Genomic DNA, 13,134 nt, shown 5'->3' with positions numbered 1-13,134 from the left:
GATCAGAGACCTCTGAGGAATCAGCGACCTGGGAGCAGAGAGGGGAATAAGAAAGGTCAGCTTGGGGCGCCTGGGTGGCTCAGTGGGTTAAGTCGCTGCCTTCGGCTCAGGCCATGATCTCAGGGTCCTGGGATCGAGTCCTGCATCGCGCTCTCTGCTCGGCAGCGAGCCTGCTTCCCTCTCTCTCTCTCTGCTTGCCTCTCTGTCTACTTGTGGTCTCTCTCTGTCAAATAAATAAGAAAAATCTTAAAAAAAAAAAAAAAGGTCAGCTATATGACGATTGGTCGAAGAATGAAAAGAAAGCATAAGATTTGAAGAAGAAAATTAAGACCAAAGCTGTCTAATGGACTGAGATTTCTAAATCATGGCAGAAGTAATAAAAACGCTTTATAAAATATGTGAAACAAGGGGTACCTGGGTGGCTTGGTCGGTTAAGCATCCTATTTTTGATTTGAGCTCAGGTGATGATCTCTGGGTTGTGAGATCAAACCCATCATTGGGCTCTGTTTAGGGCTCTGCGCTGAGCATGGAGGCTACTTGAGATTCTTTCTCTCTCTCTCTCTCTCTCTCTCTGCCCTTTCTCTCTCTCAGGTCATGATCCAGGGTCCTGGGATGGAGCCTCAAGTCCGGCTCCCGACTCAGTGGAGAGCCTGTTTCTCCCTCTCCCTCTGCTGTTTTGTTGTATTCTTTATCTAGGAGAACACTATTTGAATTAGAAAGAACAAAGCAAACATGGTCTGTAGATCATAAGAGACTTCGAAGATTGAAAACTATCACCTGAATACTTTTAACATGAGTCAATGATTTATCCAAATACTGACATTCTTCAGTGTCTAAGCATTTTCACTTGTGATTGAAGACCAGCCATGAACAAATGCAGAGGAGCACATGACAGATGCCAGAAGACCGGAAATGCACAAATGGCTATATTTCCGGTAAAGGTGAGAGTTGGGGGAGTGCAGCTGAGGAAGGGGTTAGCCCAGATAAATTTCAGAAGCTGTGCTGGGATGACTCTGACATCTATCTGCAGCATAATTTTATGCTTGAATATGGACCAACAATTTGGGGGCTCTTAATAAGGCAAGATGATTACTACTAGCAGCCAGCCCTGGTTAGTTAGGATTTCTCATGCCAGACTAACCTATGGACTTCCCAGGCTAAAAAAGGCACGTAGTAAAATAATTCTAGATTTGAGAAAGACATATGAGGAAGAAGTCTGGTTTAATAACTTGCTTTCTCAAGTTAAAATTTTACAAATTCCATTCCATTTCAAAAACCACGCAACTACCTTAGAAGGGGGCAAATGTATTTGTTGATAATTAAATGCCATTTTTCATTATTAATAATTCTCTCTCAATCCCCCCCTTCTTAAAAAAGATTTTTTTTATTTATTTGACAGAGAGAGATCCAAAGTAGATAGAGAGGCAGGCAGAGAGAGAGAGAGAGAAAGAAGCAGGCTCCCTGCTGAGCAGAGAGCCTGATGCAGGACGATCCCAGGACCCCGAGATCATGACCTGAGCCGAAGAAGGCAGCGGCTTAACCCACTGAGCCACCCAGGCGCCCCTCCATTTTTGTTTTTTAATAAACTAATAAATTCTAAATTTGCCTTTGGATACTATAAGATAGGATAAATCTATTCATAATGAATATATGGTTATCTTTACATCTGGTAAAACAGTATGTGACCTAAACCCTGAGTTTATTCATTCTTTGAAGGTAGAGTTAAATAGTATACTTGTCTTCAATCTATTATAAATAAAACTATGTACAGAGGTGTAATCTTCCAATTGTGCTAGTGAGCTGTAACGTTATACGTGTGATTTATGAGTGAATTTACTTGGTAAGATTTTAAAATTATTTTTTAGTTTGAAGTAACTTCAAATTTAGAGAAATGTCCAAAAAATTAGTACAAGGAACTTTTTTTCACGGACTCATTTGAGAGTTGTCAATGTGATGCCCCGTCATCCTATATTTCACGCCAGTAGACACTCTCCTACCTAAGTACAGTATAACCATCATGTTTGAAATCTAATAGGACTAAGGGATATCGGGTCAGTTGCAGAATAATGCCGCAAATGCTTCCTGTTGTTCCATGTTATAAAAGCTGTATTGTCCTTATTGTTGTTGTTATTCTTATCAGTTTAGCTTTGGTACATGTAAATTGGTAATTTATTTTTTGATATTTTTGTAAGCATGTATTTCAAATGTCTTTCTGTTCTTTTAAATTCATGTGGTCTCCAAAAAGGATATTATAACTGAATACCGATCGTTTGAATTACACTGTCATTGACAAAATGGCACCTGTTCATGACTTTGCTAACAATATGAAAGAAATCATTCACATTTAAACATGTAAATAAGTCAGTCTCAATTGTATTTACATAATGATGTGATCCATAATAAAATATTCATATATTATTCATTTTATCATTTTTGTCTATAGCAAGTAGAGTTATTTATAAGGTTTGTAAAACTTGGCACATGAACTAGAATGAACTAGAGTGCATTTGCTATCCTATTAGCAACATTATTTTATTTTATTTATTTTATTTTTTTAAAGATTTTTATTTATTTATTTGATAGACAGTGATTACAAGTAAGCAGAGAGGCAGGCAGAGAGAGAGGAGGAAGCAGGTTCCCTGCTGAGCAGAGAGCCCGATGTGGGGCTCGATCCCAGGACCTCGAGACCATGACCTGAACCGAAGGCAGAGGCTTTAACCCACTGAGCCACCCAGGCACCCCAGCAACATTATTTTAAATGACAAAATATTTTTTAAGAAATATGGCAACATTTATTTTTATTTGCTAATATCTTATTGTCGGGCATTTGGATTATTTGCATTTTTACTGTGTTTTTACTTCTTAAGTTATTTCCTTAGGTTAAATTCCTAAAAGCAAAATTTCTAGATTAAGAGGATATGCCATATTAATGTTCCAAAAATGTAGTACTAATGGATACTCCCACCAACCAGTATGAGACTGACCATTTCCCTGCTAACTAATACTGTTATACTTTTAAACCTTTGCCAATGTGGACAAACAAAATTAAGCCATTGTTTTTTATTTGAATTTGTAGATCTTTATTGCTAGTGAGATTAAGTATTTTTCATGTTTTTTTAAATAATTTTTAGTTTTTTTTTTTAGTCTGTGAATTGTTTACTCATTCACATTATCCAATCTTTATCATATGTTATTTTTTAAGATTTATTTATTTGAGAGAGAGAGGGAAGGAGCACATGAGCAGGGGGAGGGAGAGAAAATCTCAAGCAGACTCCCCACTGAGTGTGGAGCCAGATGTGGGGATCATGACCCAAAGCTGCAATCAAGAGCTGGACACTGAACCTACCATGCCACCAAGGTGCACCCAATTTTTTGTCATATTTTAAATAGTTTATTTTGTGTTATAGTTACTAATGTTATGAAATTACATTTTAGAAATGCATTCTGAAGAGGTTATGCATTAATTAATATGATATCTGGGATTCTAGGCAGAATAATCCAGTAATGTGGTGGGGACAGATACAATGAGAGTGGTCATGAGCTGACAGAGAATGTGGGAGAACTGGGGAAGACTTCAGGGACTTTCACAGGGCATTCTTCTCCATTCATATGTACGTATAGAATATCCATTCCAAAAAGTGGATATGTTCATATATCAATGATTTTGTATGTCACAAGGGATGGATTTAAAAGGGTAAAAGAAACTTTTGGTTTCAAGGGCTTAAGCATGTATCAAAACTGTAAGCATGTATCAAAACTTCCAACTGTATGCTTTAAATATGTAGCTTTAGGGGTGCCTGAGTGGCTCAGTGGTTTAAGCATCTGCCTTCAGCTCGGGTCGTGATCCCGGGTCCTGGGATCAAGTCCCACATCAGGCTCCCTGCTCAGTGAGAAGTCTGCTTCTCCCTCTCCCTCTTCTGCTCCCATGCTTATGTTCTCTCTCTGTCTGTTTCAAGTAAATAAATTAAATCTTAAACATTTAAAAAAAATAAATATGCAGCTTCATTTGTAATAGCCCCAAAGTAGAAAAAGCCCGAATGTCCATTAATTACAAATAAATGGATAAACAGGTATTATATCCACCCATACAATGGGACACTATTCAGCAATAAAAATAATGAACTGTGACATTTAGGAATCTGAAAGTAATTATGTAGCATGAAGGAAACCAGAATAAAACAAAAAGCAAACACTTTGTGGCTCTCATCATACAAAATTCTAAAAAATATAAACTAATTTATTGTGAAGGAAAGTAAATCGGTCATTGTCCAAAGGGCTGGTAAGGGCAGGGAGAGGCGATAAGAAAATACTTGGTAAATATAAGGGTGTTGGGTATGTTCATTAACATGATTGTGATGGTTCCATGGGTTCATACGTATGTCACAGGTAATCCAATTGCACACATTAAAATATGTGAGTTTATGGCATGTGAGGTATACTTCAACAAAATTAAAAAAAAAAGTTTCCGTGAAGGTTTAGATCTCTTATATTTCACATATGAGTGAAACCACATGATAATTGTCTTTCTCTAAGGGGAAGGGAGGGAAAACTCAATGGGAAGAGGTCAGAGAGGGAGAGGAACCATGAGAGACTCTTGACTCTGGGAAACAAACTGAGAGTTACAGAGGGGAGGTGAGTGGGAGGATGGAGTAATTGGGTGATGAATATTAAGGAAGGCACATGATGTGATGAGCACTGGGTTTTATAGGCAACTAATGAATCACTGAACACTACATCAAATACTCTTGATGTACTCTGTATGTTGGCTAACTGAATTAAAAAAAAAAAAAAGATATATCTCTCTCTCTCTTTTTTTTCCCCCAGATACCAGAAGGTTCGGCAACTCTATTTAATCATCTTCCTCTTCATGCTTTGGGAAGGACAGCCCTCATTTTGTGGCAAGTGATATTGGCAAGCAATAAAAATAGTTTCTATAAGTCAACAAAAACTCGAGTAAGAAAAGTCACATTTCTGGACTATGGGATTCCCCTTTTTTCTATTTTCCTTTGTTTTCCTGACTGGACAACAATGGCCTTGAGGTGAACAGTCCAGAGGTTACAGGAGCAAACAAACACTTGTTTGTTTGGACAACTCCCTCAACTCCAGGAAACACACCAGAATGAAGTGGACACACTCATGTCATATAGCTGTAGTCACTAGAACATCTGGGGAGGCATTCCAGAAGCATATTCTCTCTAGTGTGGTACAGTCTTCTCCAGACCCTATTGGTTACACACACTGTTTCAGTCTGGCCCCTGCAGTCTTATGGCAAGTGCCACTAGCAAATGGAATTCTGGACATCAAGGGACATGTTTCCTTTGAAGTACCCGGGGAAGAGCTGGGTGTTATGTGACATGATGTGAAGGGAACAGATTTTTCTTTTCCCCAAACCACTGAAGGTTGTCACTACAACCTTCCCTTCCTCCAGGTGATCTCTGGACCTGCCCCCCCCCCCCCCCAAAAATCCTTGGATCCAGGCCACAAAAAAGGACCACAAACTTACTTTTAGCTGGCCTTTGTCAGTTATCCAAATTAAATCAAAATTGAAAGAACTAAGAGGTTTTGCAAGTTGCCAGTGTTATCCATACTGGGTCTTCTTGGCCAAAATTGTGACAAGACTATGCCTTAACCAGTCAGAGAGAAGAGAAGGAGGCCCCCTAAGGGCTCAGACAATTCATGGTTTTCTCCAGGGCACAGGAGAGAGAGAGAAGAAACATCTGCTTTCCCTTACTACACTGGGATGACTAAAATACAGTATGGGGACCTGCTAGGTAGTAGATGTGGAATGACATTTGCCATGGAAACTGTGACATTAATCTGGCATGTGCCCTGGCCTGGGCAGGTTAGAAAGTATGGTGCAGCTCATTAGATCTGCTCCCATTCCTAGAATTTACGGGGACTCTCCCATGTGTATGTGCAGATATATGGGATTCAATTCAGGAAGATGGCTCTCTCACAGAGGCTCTCCTCCTTTGTTTTTACTCTGCACATGGAAGCTCTTCTCCAGTGTGAACTCTGTTGTTGAATGACATCAAATGTATGGTTAAAGAATTTCCCATATTCAGTGCAGGTATAAAGTCTTTCTCAAATATGAACTCTGCAGCATCAAATGAGGCCACAGTTTGCCCAGAGGATTTCATACTTTTAGCACATTCATCAGGCCTCGCTCGAAGGAACTCTCTGGTGATTGCCTGGGATGGAGCCGAAGCTAAAAGATTCCCCACATTCACTGTAGTAGGAAACTCTGGCTCCAGGGGGATGCATAATCCTGGAGCTATAGCTAAAGAATTTCCTACACTCATGGAGGACTTTTCTCTGTTGTGAATTCGTGGATGCTAAACAAACCTGTAGTTGTAGCCAAAAACTTTCCCCAGTTTACTGCACTTGTCATGACTTCTTCCATTATGAAAGGCCTCCTCACATTTGGGACTGCTGGGTGGCATCTTTCCAGTTGGGAGCAGCTGGCACTACAGAAAGTTGGTGTTGTCAAGAAGCCCTTCCCACAGGTGAACAGCAGCCCTTCCCGAGGGAAGACCTGTCCACATCCCGTCTTCACTGTGCTCCTTCTGGTGCTGGTGAAGGTGTGGGTTGAGCCAGAATTGTTTTCCACAGCTTCACAAGTGCTCAGCCATGGCACAAAATGTGTCTCACCACCTGGACCCACATCTCACAAAGATGAGCCTTCTGGAAGTATGGACCTAGCTGTATCATTCTGCCCTGTGACATTATTCTTCTTAAACACTCTATACTGAAGGTGTCCTCATATCCTCTGGTCCACACCAGCCATCTAGAGAAGTTTTGTGTGCAAAATGCTCTGGCATCACATGGTACAGCCATCTCAGATCCTTCTCAAGGAAACCCTATTCTTCTTGGGAGATGTCACTCAAGGTCAGCCACACTCTTAAAACACTCACATGGAGGCAGTTTCTGCTATGGGATTCCGTGGATACAGCAGGCTGGTAGCTGTGCTAACCAAGGAGGGGACCCTGGAATGAGAACCTCTGTTCCCAGCTGGCCCAGAAGTGTGGTCACCACAGAGGGAAGAGGCAAAAGACCCAGAACAGCCAACACGATTTTGAAGAAGAACAAATCTGGAGGACTAACATTATCCAACTTCAAAGTTTACTATAAAGCTAGACTAGTCAAGACAGGGTAGTATTAAATGAAAGAAAGACAAATAAAATCAATAGAACAGGGGAGAGAGACCTGAAATAGACCCACATAAACGTAGTTAACTGGTATTTGCCAAAGAGCAAAGAAAAGACAATAAAGCAAACAAAATAATTTAAACAAATTTTGCTAGAACAATAGACTGCCACATGCAAAAAAAAAAAAAAAAAATCTAGACACAGACCTTTACAGTATCTTTCACAAAAAAATCAACTCAAAAATGGGTCACTGACCTAAATGTAAGATGAAAAATTTAAAATTCCTAGACAATAACATAAGAGAAAAACTTGGGTTTGGCAAGGACTCTGCAGATCCAACACTAAAGGTACAATCCATGAAAGAAAGAACTGGTATACTGGATTTGATTAAAATTAAAAAAATTACTTCTCCAAACAAGACTCTTTCAAGAAAATGAGAATACAAGCCACAAATTGAGAGAAAAAATTCACAAAAGATACCTCTGTTAAAGTGTTGTTATTGGTTGAACGAACTCTTAAAATTCAACAATAAGAAAACAAACAACTTGAATTAAAAATGGGCCAAAGACCTTACTGGACACCTCACCACAAAAGATACAGGGATGAAAAAGAAACATATAGTGATCTACATCACATATCATTAGAGATATGCAAATTAAAACAACAATGAGATAACCACTGCGATTAGGTTGGCCAAAATCCAGAATGCTGACACCACCAAATGCTTGTAAAAATGTGGTGCAACAGAAACTCTCATTTGTTGTTGGAATGCAAAATGGTACAGCCACTTTGGGAGACAGTTTGATGCTTTCTTGCAAGACTAAACATATTCTTACCATAAGATCTGGCAATGGTGCTTCTTGGTATTTACACAAAGGAGTTGAAAACACGTTCACACAAAAACCTGCACACAGATGTTTACAGTAGCTTTATTCATAATTGCCGAAACTTGAAAGCAACTGAGATGTACTTTGGTAGGTGAATGGATAGATAATCTCTTGGAATCTAGGTAATTGGATAGTACCAGTGCTGAAAAGAAAGAAGCTATCAAGCCAGGAAAAGACCAGGAGGAACCTTGAATACATGTTATTAAGTTAAAGTAGCCAATCTGAAAAGGCCACATACTGCGTAATTCCAACTACAGGACATTCCAGAAAAGGCAAACTTTGGAAATAGAAAAAACGTCAGTGGTTGCTGGGGCTTAAGTGGGGAGAGAGGGATGAAGAAGGCAGTATGAAGCACTTTTCAGCGTGGCGAAACTATTTGTATGGTATTATAATGATGATGTGTCATCATGCATGTCTTCAAAGACACAGAGTGTACAACCCCAGGAGTGAACCCGGATGGGAACCATGGCTTTGGTTTATAATAATGTGTCCATGTAGTTTCATCAGTTCTAACAAATGCAGCACGTTAGTGGGCACTGTGATCAACAGGGAGGGGGGCTGTGTGTCTGTAGGTGTGTAGGGCATGTGGGAAATCACTGCATGCTTTTTGTTTGTTTTGGTATGAACTGAAAATTTCTCTAAAAAACAAAGCCCATGTTTTTTAAGGATCCCTTTATCTCCCTGAGAATTACTGGTCACTCTGAAACCGACGTCTCCCTAGCACATGTCCACACTGCATTTGCCTTTGCTTCTGAAGATCTGCTTTTATGTCTGACAAATGAGCAAGCCCGTACCACTACCGTATCCAGTTATCTTCGTGGCTCTTCCTATAAAACTTCATTTACACCAGAAGATCAAAAAATCTTCTAGGGGCACCTGGGTGGCTCAGTGGATTAAGCTGCTGCCTTCGGCTCGGGTCATGATCTCGGGGTCCTGGGATCGAGCCCCGCATCGGGCTCTCTGCTCCACAGGGAGCCTGCTTCCTTCTCTCTTTGTGCCTGCCTCTCTGCCTACTTGTGATCTCTCTCTGTCAAATAAATAAATAAAATTAAAAAAAATCTTCTAAATCTTTTCTATCTTTAGCACATCCAAATAAGCCCACCATTTGCTCTTTGCATACCTAAATTTCTGGGCAAATTAAATTCAAAACCTAATAAAATGTTGGAAATTGTGATATGATAGAAGAGAGCTAAATCAGTATTTGTCCAAAAGGGTCTGCTATACAACTACTTTTCCAAGTAAATATTCAGTTTATATTTTTGAAATTTTCCTGTCACTTAAGCATTCGTTATTCAAAATGTATTATTATCATCCTTTGAGGCTTTCAGACATTGGACCTCCAGATCTTTGGCCATTCTACTTTTTGCCTCATAGGCTTCTCTTGCTTTTTCTCTATTCGTCATCTCTTCTAGAGTCCACAACCCATTGCTTGTCTTGCTTGCTCATTCTCTAGTGCCATTGTCCACCCATTGGCTCTATACTAACTAATCTATCCCACTTCTTCATTTTCAAATTCAGGCTACTCATGCACCATGAGTGCAAATCACAAACTGTAATGGTGAGTGGCCCTCTCTGCTGCTCTCCCTCTCGTGCCCTACATGGCTAACGTCAGCATTTGAACTACATTCTAACCCCTTCATCTCTATATTCTCTTCTCTCCTTACTACCAACACACTTGTGACTGTATGTCCTCTCTCCTTGCTTCCAGATCATGCCAGCAGGGGCACTTTGGCATGATTCTGATCTCTCCATTTTCACTTGGAAATCTTGCCCTTTCCCTCTTCCCAAAAGTACTATTTCACCATTTATCTGTTTTCCTTTCCTTTTACTTTCAGTTCCTCTTTTTCTAACAGCATCAGTCCCATGGCATGTAAACATTTTCAATTTGCTTTTCTGTTGAAATTTTTAAAAAAGAGGAAGAAATCCCTTCCTATCATGTTTAGCTAATTTATTTTAATATGATTTCGCATTTTCTAATTCGTCTGACATTTGTTTGGATGTTTTCTATATTCATTATCTCAAATGCATCATTCATAGTCATTCTTCAGTCTGCTGAAATTCTTCTTCCCTTCACTTACTCTTTATTGTCTGTTTTTCTGACATTGGACTGACTGCCCCACAACTGCAGAGGTTTTGATCTGTTCTGTTTTTTATGTACCCCAAGCACCTAAAAGAGTTCCCTTTGTCTTTCTAAAGAACTCCATTTCCTGAGAGAGTATGGGCCCTCAATAACTATTTTTCGAATGAGTCAGTGGATATTGGACACTGAACAAGGCCCTGAGAGTAAGGGGAGGAAGCAGAGCCATGTTAACTTTCTCTTAAGATGATGACAATATCCATGCTGCCATGTCCAAATACACACAGACATTTTGGTCTTTATCATCTTTTACTTCTCTTCTCCACCTGACCTTCTTTATCTCTTACTTTTTTTTTTTATTTAAGATTATATTTGTTTGACAGAGACAGTGAGAGAGGAAACACAAGTAGAGGGAGCTGGAGAAGGAGAAGCAGGCTTCTTTCTGGGCCAGGAGCCTGAGGGGAGCCTGGATTCCAGAACTCTGGGATCATGACCTGAACCAAAGGAAGACACTTCACGACTGAGCCATCCAGGCGCCCTATCTCTTACTTCTTGAAACATTTTCTTGCCTTGAGTTTCATGACCTTGTACTCTTTTGACCTCTAATGTTTTCATCTTTTTAGGATTCTTTGCAAGGTCCTCTTCTGTTAACCTATGGGTGTCAGCTTCTAAGTGTCAATGCCTTCTCTTCTCTTCAGGCATTATAACGACCCTTGAATATGCACATTCACTTCCTGGGGCATCAGCTTTTTCTAAATGCAGAGCATTCTTAAATCTAGAGCACAGGGGCGCCTGGGTGGCTCAGTGGATTAAGCCGCTGCCTTCGGCTCGGGTCATGATCTCAGGGTTCTGGGATCGAGTCCCGCATCGGGCTCTCTGCTCTGCAGGGAGCCTGCTTCCTCCTCTCTCTCTGCCTGCCTCTCTGCCTACTTGTGATCTCTCTCTCTGTCAAATAAATAAATAAAATCTAAAAAAAAATAAAAAATAAAAATCTAGAGCACAGTTCTTGGGACAATTGGGTGACTCAGTGGGTAAGCCTCTGCCTTCCGCTCAGGTCATGGTCTTAGGGTCCTGGGATCGAGCCCCACATCGAGGCTCTCTGCTCAGCAGGGAGCCTGCTTCCCCTCTCTCTCTGCCTATTTGTGATCTCTCTCTGTCAAATAAATCAAATAAATAAAATCTATCTATCTATCTATCTATCTATCTATAGGCACAGTTCTTGAACCTAAAGTCCTATCCATACTTGTCAATCTCTCCTTCTGTCCTCCAGCTGCCCACAGAATCATGTCCTTGTTCTGTGCTCTGCAAATTGTGGCACTAGTCTTCACTATCCCAAGTCAGAGACCATACTGATATTCTCAGTCTTCCTTCATCTTGTGTTTCCTTTTCTAATCATTTTTCCTTCCCAGTCTATTTTAACTCCACAATATCTTCAGACTGACAATAAAAAGCAATAGATTTGTGAAAAATTCTAGTCAACCAATAATCTTAAACTTACTGTTACTGTGAAAAAAAATTGCACTGTATTATAATTCTCTGTTCCTTTGTCCCTTTCACTCCAGAGTGTGTAAATTCCTTAATGATAGGAATATTCTGTTACATTCCCAGCTCCTCACACATGACTTGATGGTCAAGGTGTAGATAAAAAGCATTTGTTGGCCAGTTGGCAACCAACCACTCAGCTTCGAATATAGGGCAATAAAAGGGGGAGGACAGTATACAACAATAATAAATGTAAAAACCTTTTAAAAAAAAAAAAGGTTTGCTGGAAGGATAAGTTATTCTAGATAAATTATAATCTTTGATGATTTACTTGTTCAATATGTCTGAGTTTCATAGTATGGAGTACATAATAACTGCGAGTGCATATCGGGGCAATATTTTAAAGCATTGTTTTGATAGAGGAGATAGACTAGGTTTACAGATTTGAATTAAGTACACTATTTGATGGGTGCCTGGGTGGCTCAGTCGGTTAAGCATGGGACTCCTTTGATTTGGGCTTAGGTCATGATCTCAGGTCATGATCTTAGGTCATGATCTCATCATCCATGTGAGATGGAGTGCTGTGACAGTTTCCATGCTGGGCATGAAGCCTGCTTAAGAAAGAATCTCTTCCTCCCTCCCCCTCTCCCTCCCCCCCCAAATAAAATAAAACAAAATAAAGTAAAATAAAAAAACAAATAAAGTATACTATTTGAATATAATTTATTAGTGTAAGAAATTAATGTGATAAAATTCCACGTAGAATTCTCGAATAATTACTACTACTCTTACTAAACATGAAACCTGCCCATTGTATGCACATACACTCTAAACATCAGCAGATAGAGGGTATATGGCTGCTGACAACTAGAATAGCATGTTTGGATCCAGGGAAGATTCCCTAAGGAGATACTTGCCTTGCCAAGTAATAATTATTGGCAGTGTGTCAGCAATGTAAAGAATCTGAGATATTCAAACTACAGCTTGGCCAAATTAATCTTAATATGCTGACATTAGAGTTTTTAAAAACTCTAACACAGTTGAGAAAAAAATTAACCTGGAGACAAAATTATGACCCTTAAACATTTTATTTTTTGACACATTGTTAAGAGGATAGACCTTAATTTTAGGATAGTTTTAGTTTCATAGAACAATTGAGCAGAAAGTACCGAGTTCTTATGTACCCTCCCCTCTCCCCATACTCGCACCCTCCTCCTCATCTAGCTTGCACACTTCTCTTTTTATTATCTTGCATTTGTGTGGTACATTTGTAACAATTGGTGATCTAGTATTGATATATTATTATTCACTAAGGGCCATGGTTTCCACTGGGCTCATCCTTTGTGTGGAACAGTTCTATGTGTTTTGACAAATGCATGTCATATACCCACTATTATAATGTCATAGAGAATAGTCCAGTTGCCCTAAAAATCTCTGTGTTCTACTTGTTAATTTCTCCCCTGACTCTGCCCAAATGCCTAGCAACCATTGATCTTTTTAGTGTCTCTAGAGTTTTGCCTTTTCTAGAATGTCATGTATT

The sequence above is a fragment of the Meles meles genome, chromosome 2 (assembly GCF_922984935.1).
Source record: "Meles meles chromosome 2, mMelMel3.1 paternal haplotype, whole genome shotgun sequence".
NCBI classification, from domain to species: Eukaryota; Metazoa; Chordata; class Mammalia; order Carnivora; family Mustelidae; genus Meles; species Meles meles.
Note: the sequence above shows the minus strand (reverse complement) of the source record.